This window comes from Mustela nivalis (assembly GCF_964662115.1).
Source record: "Mustela nivalis genome assembly, chromosome: 10".
In the NCBI taxonomy this organism is placed as follows: domain Eukaryota; kingdom Metazoa; phylum Chordata; class Mammalia; order Carnivora; family Mustelidae; genus Mustela; species Mustela nivalis.
Window position 1 is genome coordinate 113,943,503 of NC_139029.1, and position 10,462 is coordinate 113,953,964.

A 10,462-nucleotide genomic window follows, 5' to 3' on the forward strand; every position below is an offset into this window, starting at 1 on the left:
ACCTAAGGTTCTAGGGTGTAGAGTCTGCCTTGGATGAATGGTGTTTTTGGAAGATTGGGAGGCCTTGTTGGCACCGTTTCTGGAGACCATCGAGGTACTCGTGTGCTTGCTGTGGAAGATTCCAGACATGTCTTTGGCACGGTTGCGGGGTTTCACTTTGAGCTTCCCTTGGGTGGACCTTTTCCTGTTGAGATGCTCCATGATTTGGTGGGAGGGTCTCACCCTTACGCAGGGCTCGGATTTCCTCCCCTGAGGCTTTGCTTGTGGTCTGTTAGTTTCTTGGCCTGTCGTGGCTAAGATGGAATGAGGGATCCTTGCCTTTCTCCGAGGTCCAGAGGGCTGGTGCTGACACTCACGACCAAATACTACGAATTGGGCCATGGAGAAGTTGACACCGACTCGCTTCGCAAACTGCCTTGGTGAGAGACCCAGGCGGCTCCAGCGGTTTGGGATGGCTTGGGGTCCTCTTGGCCCACCCATGACTACTCCAGTCAAGTGTAGTGATCAGGCCTGGGTTGATGAGGAGTGGTTGCTATGACCTCAAGGCTTTGTGACATCACAGATGCTGGCTTCACTGAAGCAGCTGTCCCTCTCCCATGACCTTGGTGTCCTATGGCTTTAAGTAGGAAGCCCCGGGAAGGACAGAACAAGAGCCCTCTGAACCTGATCAAGAACTCAGGATGTCTTGTGGGTTAATGTCCAACTTCCCCTTTCTGGAGACATAGAGGAAGGAAAATGACATTCAGTATACCTTCCTTTAGGCCAACATATCCCCAGAGACGGCAAGGTGTCCTTTTACACTACAATTTCTAGATATCTCAAGAAAAGGTGAGGCCTCGCGGGTATAAGCAGCTCTCCGTGGGGTTTGTCGTCCTGTGGGTGAGAGCGTACTTTGTCAGCGTCTTTTGCCTATGGGTCAGTGATGACTAAGATACGGAAAGTCCCTTTCGGAGGTAAAAGGTGAGGGCATCGCTATATGGTGCTGTCTGTGGCCTCGTCTCCTAGTGTTCTGAAACACGCGGCTAAGGGATGAGGCCTCTGTCTACCTGGCTTTCCCTTAAATACCTTTGCAAAGTCTTTGAGGAGAGTGATATTCTGCATCTGAGCTAACTCTCAATGAAGAGGCCTGGACCGAACCCGTTGTTATTATTAGTTAACTGTACTTGTTGTGGTAACGGGTATAAACATGTGGACCAAGACTCTTTAGTCAGAAGGAAAGGGACGGCCTATACCGAAGGCTTGCAAGGCCCATTCGAGCAGAACTTTGGAGTGAGTCGCAATGCCCTTGCAAGGACTAGTGGATCAGAAAGTTTGGGTCCATTTCGGCACCACAGTATTCCTCTGCCGTCGAGTGAATGAACCCCTGGACCTTGCCTTGACATGAATGTCCCATGCCCTGCTGTTGGGAAATGGAAAAGGCAAGCAAACAAAGGGAAATGTCATATGGCTACCCACAATATGTGCCTCGGGAGGAATACCTTGGCCCACTTAAGGAAGGGAATAATAAAGGGCAAGAAGTCAGAGAAGGAGACCCACCAGGAGTGACTCAGGACTCTGAGAATCCAGATGAGGGCTACCGAAAAGAGAACTGATTAATGGGTGGTCAGGAGTTGTGGCATATATTAGGAGGAGCACTAGGACGTCCATGCAACTAAAGCATCCGTGAATACTCTGTCAAAAATGGATGATGGATGATAGGCAGGCTTTCTCAACAGAACAGCAACAAGAACAACATCAATTCATAGGAAAACAATGTGGCCCTCTCAAAACCAAAGGAAGTCACAGGGAGAAAAGGAAAGAATTATATTGTTTATTATCTTTCCTTATTGAAATGACATGGGTGGGTTTCCTAAAATGTCCTTCTTTGAATTGGGTCTTTATCCTTGTAAATTAGAGTTTACCCACCTCTTCCATCTCTGGATTTGATGAGAGGACATGACAATGCCTTCACTAAATACATAGAAGAGTGGCCCAAGCAAATGACTTGACCTGGCCTTCTGTGTGTTGGCAGGGGTTGGATTACTGCTTCAAAGGCTTCCGTCTAAACTAGAGAGCTGAGATTTTGTAGGTTTCCTGACCTAATCTTGGAAGTTTCTATGTGTCTGGGAATTTATCCTTTTCTCTCAGTTCTTGGATTTGCTAGCATAAATGTGTGGCTATGCCTTTTCGGTTATTCTTTTTTCCTTGCTACCAGTTGTGATGTGGTTTCATACTTGCAGCTGTGTGCTTGTCTCCCTGTTTTATCCCAGTAATGGCTTCTGCGGTTTGTTCCTGTTGTCAAAACTCAAGTGTGAGATCTCCTGATTTTTTTCCTATTGGTTTGTTTGTATTTCCTTAATTTTGATAATCACATGTCTGATTTCAATTTTTCTGTTAACTTTGGAGTTCGGTTTTTCTTCATCTTGTTCCTTCAGTCGTCCTTTTAGGTGGCTTTCTTTTTCGGTGTTTTTAAATTTTGGAAATGCACACATTTAACCCTATATTGTTTCCCCATAAAATGTTTTGGCATCCTCCTCTAAGTTTCTTAGAATTCCTTCGTTCATGGCTCTTCTTTTCCTTTGGATTTTCTTTCTTGCATTCATTGCAGTTCGTGAATGTGTTGTGTTTTCCACTTTAGTGTCTGGCTGTATTTCCAATTTGAAAGTGATATCTTCCTGTTTTCATACCTTCGTGATGATAAGTGCACAGGATAGGTTTTGACTTCTCTTCCATGAATTATGACTGGATTTGGACTCGAGCTCATGACCTGCGATAGACAAAGTTAGGTCTGCTGCTGGGAAGAACATATCTTATTGTCCTCAGAGACGCAATCTTACTCATGGACCCCCAAAGTTCAGGTGGTCTCGAATGCCCATGTGGACGTCTGTTATTCCTTAGCACCTTCCCATCCAGATAATCTGTCCTGTGCTTAACCTGGATATCATAGTTGCCAACAGTATTGGATAAACGTCGCCATCTCCATTCCTGTGTGTTCATAGGCTTCCAACGTTTAGATACACCTTTTTTCATGGTGGATATGTTGGCAATTCTTCCAGGTTTCTGATGTTTTGATGCTCCATCAAGACAAAACACCTTCCGCTTAGCTTTTTTCTCTCGAAGGCATAAAATGACTCTCGCTGACTTAGGCACAAACACTTTGGCTCTCTTCTCCTTGGGAATAGCATAACCTACATCTTCCCTGTTTCTTCACTTGCAAGCTATGAGTATCTTTATAGTCGAAGGAAATCTCCTATGGGCAACAGAAGGACGAGCCTGTTTAATATTTGCTGTTTTCTTATGGATGTTTCCATTTTTTTTTTTTTTTTGATTTGGAATTTCAACCACTGTTACAAACTGTTTGTATTGACGGGAGTCTTTAGTCCTGAGTACTGAATGTATTATTGATAGGTAATAGTTCACTTTCTCATTTCGGTTGGCTTCTGACTTGGATTCTATTTGCCTTTCACCTATATGGTATTTTCTTGGGGTTGCTTCATTGGTACGATTCCTCGCTTCCTTCCCATATTTTGCATGTCTTATCTTTGTGTGTTTGCATGTGCATGTGTTAATGCTGTGTGGTGTGTGTGTGTTTCACATCACAATTATTATTAAAATACGAGAGAATGGAATTCGGTCTCTTGTGGGTAGCAATTCAATTTGACATGCCTTGAAATCTCACATTCCATTAGTTTCAGGAAATCTCCTTAAAGGAATGTCATCTCTTGTCCTCTTCAAGAATCCCGTGTTCTCACAAAACGGCCTTCCAACAAACAGCACCATTTGAATTCCTCATTAGAGTCATAATGTTTGTCCCAATACCCTTTCTTTTTCGTATGTTTCTTGACTGTCATGAGTTAGTGAAATCGTCTGTTTATTGTCTTTCTGAGAATGATAGATGTGACAAAGTCCAATGCTCTCTGCAAGACTGCCATAAGAGACATGTGGAAGAATTCCTTCTTGCTTATGTCACAGTACAAATTGTGGTGACATGAAGACACTGAGATGGTAGTAGTGTCTAATAACCTCATGCTTCTTCAACCATGAAGGCAACAAAAGATGACCACAACAACTGCAGTGGGGTGGAAATTGACCTGAAGCCTACAAGGTAAACTCCACAGCGAAAGAGAACGGAAGTTGCAGAGATGATAGGAGAAGGTTGGAGACATGTCTCAGGGGAGATTTGGTTGGTTCGTGGATCAGAGGGCTGGAGTCCATGAAGAGGACCAAAGCACAGGAGAGCAGGGCACCCTGGGAACACACAAGGAACCTGTTTCCCAGTGCCGTTGACTGTGAGACGCAGAGGGTCTGAAGGGCACGAGTACTTGACAACACAAGTGTTGAGGGCTGAAGTTTTCCTATCAGCAGGCTTGGCAGACATCAACTTGAAAGAACACCATCTTTTTCCTGCATATGACACCAACAAGCGACCAGGAGCAGACAGCCTGGAGACAATGATCAGAGAGAGACAATACCAAGAGACGCAGTGGGAAGATGATGAGTCGTGGGAGTGATTCCGTGAAAGGCAGTGTTCGTGGAGATGACTCAATGTGGACCTAATAAATTTTGGCTCTCACAACAGCAGCATCAAGACAGAGCTTGGCCAAGACAGGTATGTGAGGACAGAGACTCCCTAGCCAGCCAACACAAAATACCAACAGTGGAACACTTGGAGGATTGCCTTCCTCAGTCCAAGATGCTTAGTCCAAGGAGAACAGACTCTCCCATACGGGACGAGAAGAAAGCTTTGACCACATGTTCTCTTCTGAACACAGCATTCTGCAGGCCTGCGTTCTGTTGAGTTGGTAGAGTTTCTCCTTTCACAGGCACACCAGAGCCCACCAAGGTAAACCTCAGCATATTCAGCCCGGACCCTAAAAACAACAAACGGCCGGAAAGGAGAGCTACTGCAAATGACTGGCCTCCAGGACAGGGTCAGCCACAACACAAACAGCAGTGGCATGCATGCCACATACACTCTCACAAACACACACACACGCATGCACTCAACAAACCTTAAGGGCGAGCCCTGGGTCACTCACGGATCACTTCCTCCTAAATAAATTACCCTCAGGTTAGAAAACAGAATGAGTTTAACGAATACAGAGAGGTGACAGAGACTTAGATCCAATGCAAAGATGGAAGAATCAATTGATTCCCAGGTAAAGGAAGAAGGAGTGATTACGACTAGGCAGTCAGAGTGAAACCTCTACATAGAGCACGCCCGATGCGGGATAGAAAGCTGTGGCCTGGATACTCGCTGTACATCAGAAAACATAGGAGATATCAGAGAGTCTCGAAACACAGAGATAAAACTGATAAAGATAAAAACACCTAAAGAACTCCTGAAGAGAAGATTGGCAGGAGACTGGATGCAAAGTTCGGGAACATGGTAGAAGTGGAGGATCCAATTAGGAACCGAGAAGAACAAGCCTAGAAAATAAGGATGCAAATTCTAAGAGAGAAGGCAGAATGATGGAACATGATAGTGAGCTTAGGGAATCTCTAAGGAAATGAAAGAGGTGCCTCTTGTAGGTGAATTAAGAGTGAGAGAAAGAAAAGAGGGCTGATCCTAGATTAGAGAACTCGGGGCTGGAAAGGACCCTCATCTGGGAGCAGAGAAAGTGGTCCAGAATCAGAGGCACAGAGAACTCCCAACACCTTCCACAGAAGCGGAGCACCTAAAGACATAGTGCCATTCCCCCCGGAAAATCTAGGCATGGAGGTATTCTCTTAGGCAAATAGGCATCGGAGAATAGTTTGTCCATAGCCCAGTCACTGACTTCAAGAGGAAAAGCTATACCAGCTCTCGAAGCAGGCCGGATAGCTCAAGCAACAGCAGCCAAGCCAAAATCCTTATCCCCTGCATTTCTGAACAATGACAGAGCAGCGGTTCTGTCTAGAACCAGGAGGTATTCAGAAGTCAATTGTTGGGTCCCGGGTTGTGTCCATCAGTTCAGACGCGGCCTTCAGATCAACTCATGATTCCAGGGCCTTGGCATTGACTCTGTTCTCAGGTTCTCTGCTCAGGGGCAAGTAAGCTTCTCCCTCTCCAGCTCCACCCCCTGATTGGGATCTCTCTGCCTCTCTGTCCAAACGTGCATGTGCATGTTCGATAAGATAACAAAGACAAAAACAGTGCACAATAATTGACTGGGGCCAAAGGATGTTTTATTGAATTTGGACCTAGGTTCCTATGGAGGGCAGCCAGGTATAGAGAACCTCCCACCATCCTAAAATGCCCGACCTTCGCTTGGAGCTTCCTTGTTCATTCTCCTGTTCTTTGCCTTCCTGGATCTCCTCACCAACCTGCAGCATCCGCTGTCTGTCGTGCTGTACTGACCCCTTGTTAACACATTGTGCATCCTCTCGGGGCTCCATTGGAACATGCCCATCTTCCTCAAGAGGCACTGTTTGCTTATCGCATGTAACCATTTGGGGGATGGTCATGAGAGGGTGAAGGCAGGCTTGTGCTGCCACATCTCCATGCAGTTCCACAGAGGGTAGCTGATCCACCATGAGGGAGTGCTCAAGGTTCTTCCACATTCGAATCCTCTTCAATGCGTCCTTTTGCACATACAAGTTGTCTTCCTGAAATGGGCACCGAAGTCTTTCAGATGGCTTCACTTGGGCTTGGGTCTCTTCCAACATGCTCTCCGTTGGCTTCTGTGGACTCCAAGAACATGAGTCCGTCCTGGACCTAAGGTTCTAGGGTGTAGAGTCTGCCTTGGATGAATGGTGTTTTTGGAAGATTGGGAGGCCTTGTTGGCACCGTTTCTGGAGACCATCGAGGTACTCGTGTGCTTGCTGTGGAAGATTCCAGACATGTCTTTGGCACGGTTGCGGGGTTTCACTTTGAGCTTCCCTTGGGTGGACCTTTTCCTGTTGAGATGCTCCATGATTTGGTGGGAGGGTCTCACCCTTACGCAGGGCTCGGATTTCCTCCCCTGAGGCTTTGCTTGTGGTCTGTTAGTTTCTTGGCCTGTCGTGGCTAAGATGGAATGAGGGATCCTTGCCTTTCTCCGAGGTCCAGAGGGCTGGTGCTGACACTCACGACCAAATACTACGAATTGGGCCATGGAGAAGTTGACACCGACTCGCTTCGCAAACTGCCTTGGTGAGAGACCCAGGCGGCTCCAGCGGTTTGGGATGGCTTGGGGTCCTCTTGGCCCACCCATGACTACTCCAGTCAAGTGTAGTGATCAGGCCTGGGTTGATGAGGAGTGGTTGCTATGACCTCAAGGCTTTGTGACATCACAGATGCTGGCTTCACTGAAGCAGCTGTCCCTCTCCCATGACCTTGGTGTCCTATGGCTTTAAGTAGGAAGCCCCGGGAAGGACAGAACAAGAGCCCTCTGAACCTGATCAAGAACTCAGGATGTCTTGTGGGTTAATGTCCAACTTCCCCTTTCTGGAGACATAGAGGAAGGAAAATGACATTCAGTATACCTTCCTTTAGGCCAACATATCCCCAGAGACGGCAAGGTGTCCTTTTACACTACAATTTCTAGATATCTCAAGAAAAGGTGAGGCCTCGCGGGTATAAGCAGCTCTCCGTGGGGTTTGTCGTCCTGTGGGTGAGAGCGTACTTTGTCAGCGTCTTTTGCCTATGGGTCAGTGATGACTAAGATACGGAAAGTCCCTTTCGGAGGTAAAAGGTGAGGGCATCGCTATATGGTGCTGTCTGTGGCCTCGTCTCCTAGTGTTCTGAAACACGCGGCTAAGGGATGAGGCCTCTGTCTACCTGGCTTTCCCTTAAATACCTTTGCAAAGTCTTTGAGGAGAGTGATATTCTGCATCTGAGCTAACTCTCAATGAAGAGGCCTGGACCGAACCCGTTGTTATTATTAGTTAACTGTACTTGTTGTGGTAACGGGTATAAACATGTGGACCAAGACTCTTTAGTCAGAAGGAAAGGGACGGCCTATACCGAAGGCTTGCAAGGCCCATTCGAGCAGAACTTTGGAGTGAGTCGCAATGCCCTTGCAAGGACTAGTGGATCAGAAAGTTTGGGTCCATTTCGGCACCACAGTATTCCTCTGCCGTCGAGTGAATGAACCCCTGGACCTTGCCTTGACATGAATGTCCCATGCCCTGCTGTTGGGAAATGGAAAAGGCAAGCAAACAAAGGGAAATGTCATATGGCTACCCACAATATGTGCCTCGGGAGGAATACCTTGGCCCACTTAAGGAAGGGAATAATAAAGGGCAAGAAGTCAGAGAAGGAGACCCACCAGGAGTGACTCAGGACTCTGAGAATCCAGATGAGGGCTACCGAAAAGAGAACTGATTAATGGGTGGTCAGGAGTTGTGGCATATATTAGGAGGAGCACTAGGACGTCCATGCAACTAAAGCATCCGTGAATACTCTGTCAAAAATGGATGATGGATGATAGGCAGGCTTTCTCAACAGAACAGCAACAAGAACAACATCAATTCATAGGAAAACAATGTGGCCCTCTCAAAACCAAAGGAAGTCACAGGGAGAAAAGGAAAGAATTATATTGTTTATTATCTTTCCTTATTGAAATGACATGGGTGGGTTTCCTAAAATGTCCTTCTTTGAATTGGGTCTTTATCCTTGTAAATTAGAGTTTACCCACCTCTTCCATCTCTGGATTTGATGAGAGGACATGACAATGCCTTCACTAAATACATAGAAGAGTGGCCCAAGCAAATGACTTGACCTGGCCTTCTGTGTGTTGGCAGGGGTTGGATTACTGCTTCAAAGGCTTCCGTCTAAACTAGAGAGCTGAGATTTTGTAGGTTTCCTGACCTAATCTTGGAAGTTTCTATGTGTCTGGGAATTTATCCTTTTCTCTCAGTTCTTGGATTTGCTAGCATAAATGTGTGGCTATGCCTTTTCGGTTATTCTTTTTTCCTTGCTACCAGTTGTGATGTGGTTTCATACTTGCAGCTGTGTGCTTGTCTCCCTGTTTTATCCCAGTAATGGCTTCTGCGGTTTGTTCCTGTTGTCAAAACTCAAGTGTGAGATCTCCTGATTTTTTTCCTATTGGTTTGTTTGTATTTCCTTAATTTTGATAATCACATGTCTGATTTCAATTTTTCTGTTAACTTTGGAGTTCGGTTTTTCTTCATCTTGTTCCTTCAGTCGTCCTTTTAGGTGGCTTTCTTTTTCGGTGTTTTTAAATTTTGGAAATGCACACATTTAACCCTATATTGTTTCCCCATAAAATGTTTTGGCATCCTCCTCTAAGTTTCTTAGAATTCCTTCGTTCATGGCTCTTCTTTTCCTTTGGATTTTCTTTCTTGCATTCATTGCAGTTCGTGAATGTGTTGTGTTTTCCACTTTAGTGTCTGGCTGTATTTCCAATTTGAAAGTGATATCTTCCTGTTTTCATACCTTCGTGATGATAAGTGCACAGGATAGGTTTTGACTTCTCTTCCATGAATTATGACTGGATTTGGACTCGAGCTCATGACCTGCGATAGACAAAGTTAGGTCTGCTGCTGGGAAGAACATATCTTATTGTCCTCAGAGACGCAATCTTACTCATGGACCCCCAAAGTTCAGGTGGTCTCGAATGCCCATGTGGACGTCTGTTATTCCTTAGCACCTTCCCATCCAGATAATCTGTCCTGTGCTTAACCTGGATATCATAGTTGCCAACAGTATTGGATAAACGTCGCCATCTCCATTCCTGTGTGTTCATAGGCTTCCAACGTTTAGATACACCTTTTTTCATGGTGGATATGTTGGCAATTCTTCCAGGTTTCTGATGTTTTGATGCTCCATCAAGACAAAACACCTTCCGCTTAGCTTTTTTCTCTCGAAGGCATAAAATGACTCTCGCTGACTTAGGCACAAACACTTTGGCTCTCTTCTCCTTGGGAATAGCATAACCTACATCTTCCCTGTTTCTTCACTTGCAAGCTATGAGTATCTTTATAGTCGAAGGAAATCTCCTATGGGCAACAGAAGGACGAGCCTGTTTAATATTTGCTGTTTTCTTATGGATGTTTCTATTTTTTTTTTTTTTTGATTTGGAATTTCAACCACTGTTACAAACTGTTTGTATTGACGGGAGTCTTTAGTCCTGAGTACTGAATGTATTATTGATAGGTAATAGTTCACTTTCTCATTTCGGTTGGCTTCTGACTTGGATTCTATTTGCCTTTCACCTATATGGTATTTTCTTGGGGTTGCTTCATTGGTACGATTCCTCGCTTCCTTCCCATATTTTGCATGTCTTATCTTTGTGTGTTTGCATGTGCATGTGTTAATGCTGTGTGGTGTGTGTGTGTTTCACATCACAATTATTATTAAAATACGAGAGAATGGAATTCGGTCTCTTGTGGGTAGCAATTCAATTTGACATGCCTTGAAATCTCACATTCCATTAGTTTCAGGAAATCTCCTTAAAGGAATGTCATCTCTTGTCCTCTTCAAGAATCCCGTGTTCTCACAAAACGGCCTTCCAACAAACAGCACCATTTGAATTCCTCATTAGAGTCATAATGTTTG